This window comes from Rattus norvegicus, chromosome 8 (genome assembly GCF_021556685.1).
Source record: "Rattus norvegicus strain SHRSP/BbbUtx chromosome 8, alternate assembly SHRSP_T2T, whole genome shotgun sequence".
Lineage (NCBI taxonomy): Eukaryota > Metazoa > Chordata > Mammalia > Rodentia > Muridae > Rattus > Rattus norvegicus.
Window position 1 is genome coordinate 54,879,381 of NC_141541.1, and position 10,612 is coordinate 54,889,992.

General features: G+C 38.9%; 1 long non-coding RNA gene across 1 annotated transcript in view; it reads left to right on the forward strand.

Moving 5' to 3' along the window:
- LOC134480164 (uncharacterized) overlaps positions 1–1,970 on the forward strand; it is a 36,479-nt gene extending 34,509 nt beyond the window's left edge. Inside the window, exons 2-3 of the long non-coding RNA XR_015627241.1 lie at positions 275–385; positions 560–1,970. This is a non-coding gene — a long non-coding RNA (uncharacterized LOC134480164). The remainder of the gene's footprint in view (positions 1–274; positions 386–559) is intronic.
- The last annotated feature ends 8,642 nt before the right edge of the window (positions 1,971–10,612 follow it).

Consider the following 10,612-nt stretch of genomic DNA (forward strand, 5'->3'; position numbering starts at 1 on the left):
AGTTCCCTCAGTTAGCGTGATGATTAATTTCATATGTCAACTTGAACGGGCTATGAGGTACTCTAATATTTGTCCAGACATTTTGGTGTGTCCTGTCTCTAGATGAGGTTAGCATTTGATTTAGTGTGCAGTAAAGATTATTCTCTCTAACAAGCCATATGCTATTCAACCAAGAGATCGGATGAGGAAGAACAAATGCTTGACCATCTTGAGTTAGACATGAGCCTTCTACCCTCAGACTGGAACTTACCCCATTGATTTTCTGTTTCTTCAGCTCGCCAACTTAAGGACTTGTAAGCCGCTCACTTCGTGGGAGAGAGACAGAGAGAGGCTCTGACGCTTCATATTGATTGCCAGCTTGACAGCACGTACAATCATCTGGGATGTGAGTCTCTAGGCATGCCTCTTAGGGAGTTTCCCGATTAGGTTAATGGAGGTGGGTGGGGAATAGTTCACCCTAAATGTGAGTGGTACCATTCCATGGGAAGAGATCCCAGGCTGAATAAAAAGAATGCAAGCTCAACACCAATATTAACCTCTCCTTGATTCCTGACTACAGAGGCAAAGTGACCAACTGCCTCCCTGCCATGATGGATTTTGCAATCAAACTGTGAACCAAAATCAACACTTCCTTCAGTTGCTTTTCCTATGTGTTTTCTGACAGCCATGAGAAAAGTGTTAATACAGGTACCTGGGACAAGATACAGCACCCAAGGACATATCCTTGGGGATCTTCTTGCTGTACCTAGATGTGGAAGTTTCCATTGCCTCCCAATGCTGTCACATCATGAGTCCATCAAGGGAAAAATCCATGGATTAGGTCACACAGCGTCCCCACTCCCTTAAAACAGGAATCTCTCTTTCAATGACTGGATCTACCAACTGGAACCAATCCCAACTCTTTTTTTTTTCCTGAGAGCATCTCCTATTCAGACCATCTTAGAACCTCTCAGCTTCGATAACCGTGTGGGCCAACCTCCTCCCTACCCCTACCCCTGCCTTTTTCCCTACACACCAGCCTTGATTGGAAAATTAGTACCAGGAAAAGGAAAGAGACGAAACAATTATCTCCATTACGGCTCCTGTACCTCTCCACAAATGCCTTTACCTTTCACCTCATTAAAACTTAATCGACATACAATAAACTGAACATATTTAAAGTGTATCATATGATGAGTTTTGACATATGTGTGTTCAAGATAATGAGCATATCCATCATCCCCCAAAGTTTCTTTGTGCCCTCCTCCTTTGAAATCCTTGGCTCCTGCTCCCCGCCCCCAGTCCCTAGGCAACCAGATCTGCTTTCTGTCACTACGGGCTCATTTGCATTTCCTACAATTATATAAATGGAAGCATCCAGTATTATGCGCTGTTTGCTTGTCTTCTTTCACTCAGCATAATTATTTTGAGCTCCATCTGTGTCGTAGTATGTATCGATAGTTCACTCCTTCTCACTTGATGATATTTTGTTACATGAATATCCTGCGATTTGTTTATCCGTTCACCAGTTGATGGACCCATGATATTTCCAGGCTTTTTTTTTTTTCCTTTACTATTCTAATTCATGTTGCTAAGAGCATTTAGGTGAAAGTCTAGACCTGCCTATTCTGTCCCTCTTCCTGGGTACACTCCTAAAAGAGGAATGGTTGGATCACATTCTAGGTAGTTGTTTAACTTTTTGAAAAGGTGCCATACTGCCTTCTAAATTAGTCGTACCATTTTACATTACCCAGCAGTGTATGAGGATTCCAATTGATTCACAGTCTTGGCAGCACTTGGTACGTTCAGGCTGCTTAACTTTAGCCATTCCAAGAGATGCACACCAATATGCCTGGTAGTATCCATTTGCATTTCCCTAATGAAGAGCGATGTTAAATATCTGTCATATGCTTCTTTTTTGTGTGATGTACCTTCTATGGTAAAGCCAGATTTCTTAAAACTCAATTTAAAATTAAATTGTTTATGCTCTTATTATTGTTTTGAGTGGTATTTACACATTGCAGATATAAGCCTTTCATGAAATGTAGCTTAGGAATGTTTTGAACTGGGGAGATGGCCGAGTGTATAAATGTTTGCCATACAAGTGGGAGAAGCAGAGTGTGAACCCTCAGAATCCACATCAATCTGGATGGAGTAGCACACATGGCTGTAATTCCTGCATTCCTACAGAGAGATAGAAGGTGGAGCTAGAGGAATTCCTGCAAGATCACAGCTAGCCTGGCATGCAAGGTGGGGAAAATAGGAGGGGCACTGGCGAGACCCTCTTCCAAACAAGGAGGAAGACAAGGACCGACTCCCAAGGTTGTTCTCTGACTTATATTTATGGGGCATGTTATGCACATGCTTGAATTCTCCCACACATGTACAAAGATAAATAATAATAAAAATAATATTTTCTTGGTCTATGGCTCCTCCCTTCATTCTCCTTTTCAACTTCTTTGAAAAGTGTACATTTTAAATATTGGTGAAATCCAATCTACCAATTTGTTCTTTAATGCCCTTGCAGCTAAGAAATCTTTTCCTTTGCCATAAGGGTCAGACCACAACTCTTGTTTATGTCAGTTGGCCATATGCAGTGATTGGTCCATTCTATCAAAGTCTGTGAAGCATACTCTAGGATGTTTGCACAACAAAAAAATTAATGGGGATAATTTTTCAGAGCTTAAGCTTCGGCTGTGGTTGTGGATTTGTCCACTACTCTGTGTATTTCTGCCCCTCCCTTGCTAGCGGAGGTATAGCTACTTGGGATTGTATCTTACTGAATCAGTCCCTCTTTTAACTATGTAATAACATTAAAGTCATTCCTGGTAATATATTTCTGTGTGTACGCTGGAGCCTACTTTCCCTGATATAATGTAACCCTCAGAGTGCTCTTCCTTTTTAGTAGCTTTATTGGACTTCGTTATATACAGGGTAACTTCTAGAAGTATTAAATTTTGTTGGTAAGTGTTGTTGTGGTCTGTATATAAAGTGTCTCCACAAAAGGCTTGGATGTTTGAAGACTTGGCCCTTGGCTCAAGCACTGTCCAGAGGTAGGACTTTGCGGAAGTTATTGGATAATAAAGCTTTGCCTTCATCCAGGGTTCGTAATTTGATGACATCACTGGGAACTTATGAAGCATTAGGAGAAAAGGCATGTAGGTCACTGTGGTAGCCTGTGAAGGATATATATCTTGTTCCACGTCCCTTCCTGTTGTCCATCCCCCCTGTCTCTGCTCCCTGGCCACCATGAGCATGAGGTGAGCAGTGTGCCTTCCCACAATGAAGGACTGATCCTTCTGAAATAAAGAGCCAGGGTAAACTTTTCTCCTTTATTCAATTTCTATCAGATGTTTGCCACAGAGATGAACATTCAAACCAACAGAATTTTGCATGCTCTTTAAGTAATTGTTTAAAATATCATGCACAGAATCACTCAAAATTTGTACTGTGGCATGTAACCATCCAGTTGTGAGTCATTTACTTGAAAAGATTGACCTCTCTCTAGTGAATGGTCTCTACAGAATTGTCAAAACGGTCCTGTGTCTGGACTCTGTCTTGTATCAATTCATTTATTAAGCATTTCTAACCGGACCTCAGCTTTTCATCACTGTACCTTTATAACTCTGCAGCGAAGGTGGTGTTAAGTCTCTAGCTTTGCCCTCTTCAAAGTTCTGTTTTCTGCTTCGGAGTTTATTCATTTGTTTGTATTTTCATCAAATTAAAAAAGTCAATTTCTATTAAGCAGCATGGTCCAGCCTTGTCTGGTGCTGCATGCTTTAATCCTAAACCTAGCAGCTAAGGAAAGGATGAAAGGGATGTGAAGGCATCTGGGTTACAGTGTCAAAGCCCTGAATCTGGAACACTGATTCATATTATGTTGAATCTAAAATTGGCATTTTTACATCAGAGAGTCTTCCAAGTCATGAACAGAGTACCTATTACTAGTTGTTAGGCTGTTTAAGTCTTCATCCCAACAATATTTTCGGCTCTCTGCTGTATGTATCTTTCAAATATCTCACACTGCTGATAACATCATAAATAATAGGTTTCATAATTGTTATTTTGATTACATATTTTGGTATTTAAAAATATTTGGAATTCTCAGATTTTATGTATACATTTCTACTTTGGTGAACATATTTGTTAGTTCTGACAGCTTTTCAGAGATTCTATTGTACTTTTAATCCATGAATAACCATGTTGTCTTCGAATAAACACAGTTGCTTGCTCTTTTCCATTCCCCACTCCTTTAAAAAATTTTCTTACTGCTAGAACTCACAGCACAGTGTCTTAACAGAAAGTGTAACCTTTGTTCAGTTATGGTTCATGTGAGGGCAAAGCATGACTTTTAAAAAATACATAAATACCCTTTTTGGGTCAAGGAATATTCTCTTCTACCCATACTTTGGTCTGAACTTACGTTTCAAATGGATGATGGATTTTGCCAAATACTTTACTGGCATCTATTGAGAACATGTGTGATTTCTTAAAAATGTGTTCATACATTAAATGACACTGGTAAAATTTGAATATTAAACCAGCCTTGCATTCCTGGACTAAATCTCTTCTTACTCACCATAATTACCTGTTTTCATAGACGATTCAACATGTGCTAATTTTGTGTAGATCTTTTTCAGCAATGGTATCGATCTGTAACTTTCTGATAATATATCTGGTTTTTAGATGTGGATGACAATGGTCGTATAGAATGAATTGTGATATTTTCTTGTCTTCAATTTTCCAGAAAAGAATGTAAATATTGATAATGTTTTGCAAAGCTATTCAGTAGAAAATTTGAATAAACCCTTTTTAATCTTGAAGGTTTTGCTTTTTGGGGGTTATTATAACAAGGTCTCACTACGTAGTCTAGACTTCTCTTAAAGTCCCTATGTAATCCAAGGGTAGCCTTGAGAACATGGTCGTCCTGCCTTAACCTCCTAAGTGTTGGGATTCTGGTCCTATGACATGATGCTGATCTTGAAGTCTTTCACTTTCCTCTTTAACTGCAGTTTCTTTAAGAGATTGATGTCCAGATTCTTTCTTAAATTGAGAACTGGTGATTTTAATCTTCTAGCTTATTTATTTTTCTAAGTTGCTGTATTTATTGGCATGGTTATTGATAATGAGCCCTTACTCTTTAATGTGGAATCCATAGAGTTGCGATGTCTCTCATCATTTATATTTGTAGTTTATCTCTTCTTTTTATTTCTGATACGCCTGGTTAAAGATTTAATTTATCAATTTTATTGATAATCTCAAAGAATCACATTTTGGTTTTATTGATTTTCTTTATTGTTTTTCTGGTATTGATTTCTGTTATGATATTTATGAGTGACTTTTCTTCTTCTGATTTGCTTGGATTTCATTTATATTTTAACTTTCTTAAGGTGGAAGTTGAGTTCTTTGATTTAATAATTCCCCCTCCCTTCTTTCCTGGTGGTGGCTTTTAGTGCACAATACCTCTTCTCTACTAAGTGCTGCATTTGTGGCTTCCTCCAATTTTAGTTAAGTTATATCATGTTCTCTTTTTAATCTACCCAAGAGAACTTTATAGTTTTCATTTTGAATTCTCCCCAATTTGTAGGTTATTTGTTTACTGAGTGTTTGGGTATTTTTCAGAGGTACTTCTATTAATTTCTGATTTAACATAATGAGTATTTGGATGACTTGAACTCTTCATATAAACTGACTTGTTTGTGACACAATGTTTGCCCCCACTTATGAAAGAGTCTTCGTGCCTTTGAAACAAGTTTCTCTACAGTATGCCAAATATTGCTGGGTAGAGTGATCAGTAGTGTTCATTGGGTCAATTTGTTTGATAGCACGATTCAGATGTTCTTCATATTTCCTGCCTACTGATAAAGGAGTATAGCCAGCCACTGGAGAGCGTTATTCCAGCCAGAAAGGACTCACACACATGGCCTGTGTCCCATACAAACATAATGGAGGTGAAAATTCATAGTGATGTAGCCATCAGAGTGTAATTCGCTATTCACACACTGGTGGTGATGCTTGTAACAGCAAACCTACTGTGCTGACAAGCACATACAAGTCTAGCAAACACAGTTATTTATAGTATATTCTAGTAATGAGAATAAATGATATATTGCTGGCTTTTGTGTTTGCTGTATTATACCTTTTATCATTATTTTAGAGTGTATACATCCTATTTATAGAAACATTTGCTGGAAATAGCAAGTTGCCGCATGGGTAGCAGCAGTCTCATGAGCTCATCTTCCCAGCATCTCTTGATTGTACCAAGTAAGCACACAGAGTGACTGGCACCTACTACCTAGGTTTTGTGAGCAGACTCCATGTTTGCACAGTGACATAGTTGTCCATTGTTTCTCTGTCTACAAATCTGAAAGTGTCTCCTGAGTGTATCTTAATCTTGATTTGTCCTTCATTCCTGATAGTTCTGTTTTTACTTTAAGTTATGTAAAACTTTGTCATTAGCTACATAAACACTTAGGTTTATAAGTCCTTTTAGCAAAAATCAACTCTCTTTTCATTACAAAGCAATATTTATTTAAAGGAAAATTCATGATGGCTTTGTGGTGGAAATGACTTTGTCTGATATAATCACCACTCCTGCTTTCTCTCTTTCTTTTTCATGGAGAACATTGTACCGGATAAATTCCACTTCACATGTGGAATTCAATGGGTTCTAGTGTAAGAGTTGAAGAGCTAATGCTGTAATTCAATCGTAGGACATTTTTTAAATCACCCCCGAAGGAAGACCATGCATGTCCACAGCTACCCTAGCCCCTTCTCCCCACCTTCATTTATAAACTTCCCTCTTCACCTTTTACTGATTTTATAGTCATGCCTATTCTAGAAATTTCCTATAAGCGGAATCATATGTTATGTGCTCTTTGTATTTGAGAGCCTTAAAACTATTTTCAGTTACACATTCTATTCAAGTACAACTACAATTATCCACAAATTCATAGACATTTTAACAAGGTATACAGAGATCCCATATCTCCTTTAACCAGTTTTCCCTATCTTGCAAAGTTTGAGTACACAGTCACACTAAAGCCACAGGTCATTTTCACCACCAGTAGGATACCTCATGACATCTTGTTATATTTTCCTCCTGTCTCCACCTTCTTAACATTTGGCAACCAAAAATCTTGCCTGCTTTTCTAAAATCTTATTCTTTTGAAAATGAATATGAAATGAAAATGAAGTATGAGATTGGGAAAAGATCTTTACCAATCCTACAACTGATAGAGGGCTTATATCCAAAATATGCAAAGAAATCAAGAAGTTAGACTGCAGGGAGACAAATAACCCTATTAAAAATGGGGTTCAGAGCTAAACAAAGAATTCACAGTTGAGGAATGCCAAATGGCTGAGAAGCACTTAAAGAAATGTTCAACATCTTTAGTCATAAGGGAAATGCAAATCAAAACAACCCTGAGATTTCACCTTACACCAGTGAGAATGGCTAAGATCAAAAACTCTGGCGACAGCAGATGCTGGCAAGGATGTGGAGAAAGAGGAATACATTGTTGGTTGGGATTTCAGACTAGTACAACCATTCTGGAAATCAGTCTGGAGGTTCCTCAGAAAATTGGGCATTGCACTACCTGAGGACCCAGCTATACCTCTCTTGGGCATATACCCAAAAGATGCTCCAACATATAACAAAGACACATGCTCCACTATGTTCATAGCAGCCTTATTTATAATAGCCAGAAGCTGGAAAGAAGCCAGATGCCCTTCAAGAGAGGAATGGATACAGAAAATGTGGTACATCTACACAATAGAATATTACTCTGCTATTAAAAACAATAACTTTGTGAAATTCATAGGCAAATGGATGGAACTGGAAAATATCATCCTGAGTGAGGTAACCCAATCACAGAAAAACACACATGGTATGCACTCATTGATAAGTGGATATTAGCCCAAATGCTTGAATTACCCTAGATGCACAGAACACATGAAACTCAAGAAAGATGACCAAAATGTGAATGCTTCACTCCTTCTTTAAAGGGGAACAAGAATACCCTTGGGAGGGAATAGGGAGGCAAAGTTTAGAACAGAGGCTGAAGGAACACCCATTCAGAGCCTGCCCCACATGTGGCCCATACATATACAGCCACCATACTAGATAAGATGGATGAAGCAAAGAAGGGCAGGCTGACAGGAATCGATGTAGATCTCTCCTGAGAGACACAGCCAGAATATGGCAAATACATAGGTGAATGCCATCATTAAACCACTGAACTGAGAACGGGACCCCTGTTGAAGGAATCAGAGAAAGGACTGAAAGAGCTTGAAGGGGCTTGAGACCCCATATGAACAACAATGCCAAGCAACCAGAGCTTCCAGGGACTAAGCCACTACCCAAGGACTATACATGGACTGACCCTGGGCTCCAACTGCATAGGTAGCAAAGAATAGCCTAGTAAGGGCACCAGTGGAAGGGGAAGACCTTGGTCCTGCCAAGACTGAACCTCCAGTGAACATGATTGTTGGGAGGAGGGCGGTAATGGGGGGAGGATGAGGAGGGGAGAAGGGGAGGGAGAGGGGCTAGGGGGATGTTGGCCTGGAAACCGGGAAAGGTAATAACAATTGAAATGTAAATAAGAAATATCCAATTTAATAAAGATGTAGAAAAAAAAAAGAAATTGAATGTATGAATAGGGTTGGCTCTTTTTGACCTAGCACGGTGATCTGGAAACAGATGCAGTCGTTGCACGTGAGAATGGTTCTGTACCTGTTCATTACTGGGTAATATTCTGCAGTATGGGTGTGTCATGGTCGGTTCAAGATTCACACACCGAGCACTTGGTCAGTGATTCCTTTCAACTACTATGAGTATAGTTGCTACAAACACTCACGAGCCAGGCTTTGTGTGAACCTAAGTCTTCATTCCTGTTAAATAGATCCTTTAATAAACCAATAGCTCAGTTGTACAGTAATGACAGGCTAGTTTTCCACAAAACTGCTGACCAGTTTTCCAGAGTGTCTGTGTCGTGTGGCACCTGTAGCTGTACCTGGTCCAGCTTCTCTAAACCCTCGGTAGTGTTTACATTGCCTCTGCTCTTTTAATTTTAGCTTTTCTGATGGGCGTGCCATGATATTTCACTGCGATTTAATTTGCATTTCCCTAAAGGGTAATGATGATGGACGTTTTCTCATGTGCCTACTTTAACCATCTGTCTATCCTTGTCGGTGAAATGCCTCTTCATGTTTGTCCATTTTCTAATTGGATTTTTTTAACTAAAATTTGAGGCTCCCCCTCCTCCCCTGATACTCTAAATGGATACCTTTGCTGCACACACAGTTGGAAAACATGGCCTCTCGCTGGCAGCTTGTCTCCTTAACGTTCTCACAAGGCACAAAGTCTTTTACAGAAGCAGAAATCTCCATTTTAATAAACTCTAATTTATCATTCTCCCCCTTCCAATGTGGCTTTGACTTCAGGTCTAAGAACTCTACAGCTAACTCTAGATTTTCTCCTTTCATTAATTTGTTTTGTTTTTGAGCCAGGGTCTCACACTCTGTGGCTAGCCTGGGACTCATTATATAGCCCAGGTTGGCCTCTGCCTTGCACCAATCCTTCCTCAGTCTCCCGTGTGTTGGGATTGCAGATATGAACTACAACAAATGGCTTGGAATGTTTCTTCAATATAGACACAGTTTCAAATTTGACATTTAACGCTGTAATCCATTTCAGTCATTTTCCGTTCGAAGCATGAAATTTCGGGTTGGGTTCTTTTTGTTTGCCTATAGATGTCCAATCACTTCAACACCCATTGTTGAAGAGGCGATTTTTCCCTCCATTGAATTACTTTTGCACCTTTGTCATAAGTCAATTCAGCATATTTGTGTGGCTCTATTCTATCCTATTTATCTATCTATCTGCCAATACCACACTGTCTCAATTATTGCAACTATATTAGTCTAGAAATCAAGCAGGCAGTTCCTTACACTCTGTTCTTTTTCAAAATCCCTTTACCTATCTCCATTCCTGTGTCTTTTCATATGAAGTTTAGAACTTCTATATTTATAGAGCATGTGGTTGAGAGTTTGATAGTCTTGCTGCTAAAATTCTCAGTTAATTTTGGGTGATAACATCATTTGCTCAAGCCTGCTAAGTCTTCTAACCCATGAACACTAGTGTCTGGTTATTTTCATCTTATCAGTTTTAATGTTGAGTAGCTTTAAGCAGGAAAGTATTATATATGTTGTCATTCATATTGAACACCCAAGTATTTTTTTGAACAATGAGTTTGATTAGTATTGTATTTTAGTAGGACAGTGCATACCTAGAAACCTCAGTGCTCAGGGGGCAGAGACAAGAGGCATGCAGAACATTTGAGGACAGAGTTCTGTAGCAAATTCCAGGCCAGCCAGAGTTTTGTAGCAAGATCCTCTTTCAAAAGAGAATGAAACAAAATAACAACTCAACAACATGGTACTGTATTATAAATTTTGACTTTATTGCTAGCATATGCAAATATTATTAATTCATGTATATTTATCATGTACTCAACAATCTTGCTGACTGTACTACCTAGTTCTAGAAGTCTCTGGTAGGGGGTTGGGATTCATGCATAGACAGTCGTTTCATGTATAAATAGGGATGGTTTTATTCCTTGCTGTCTGTTTC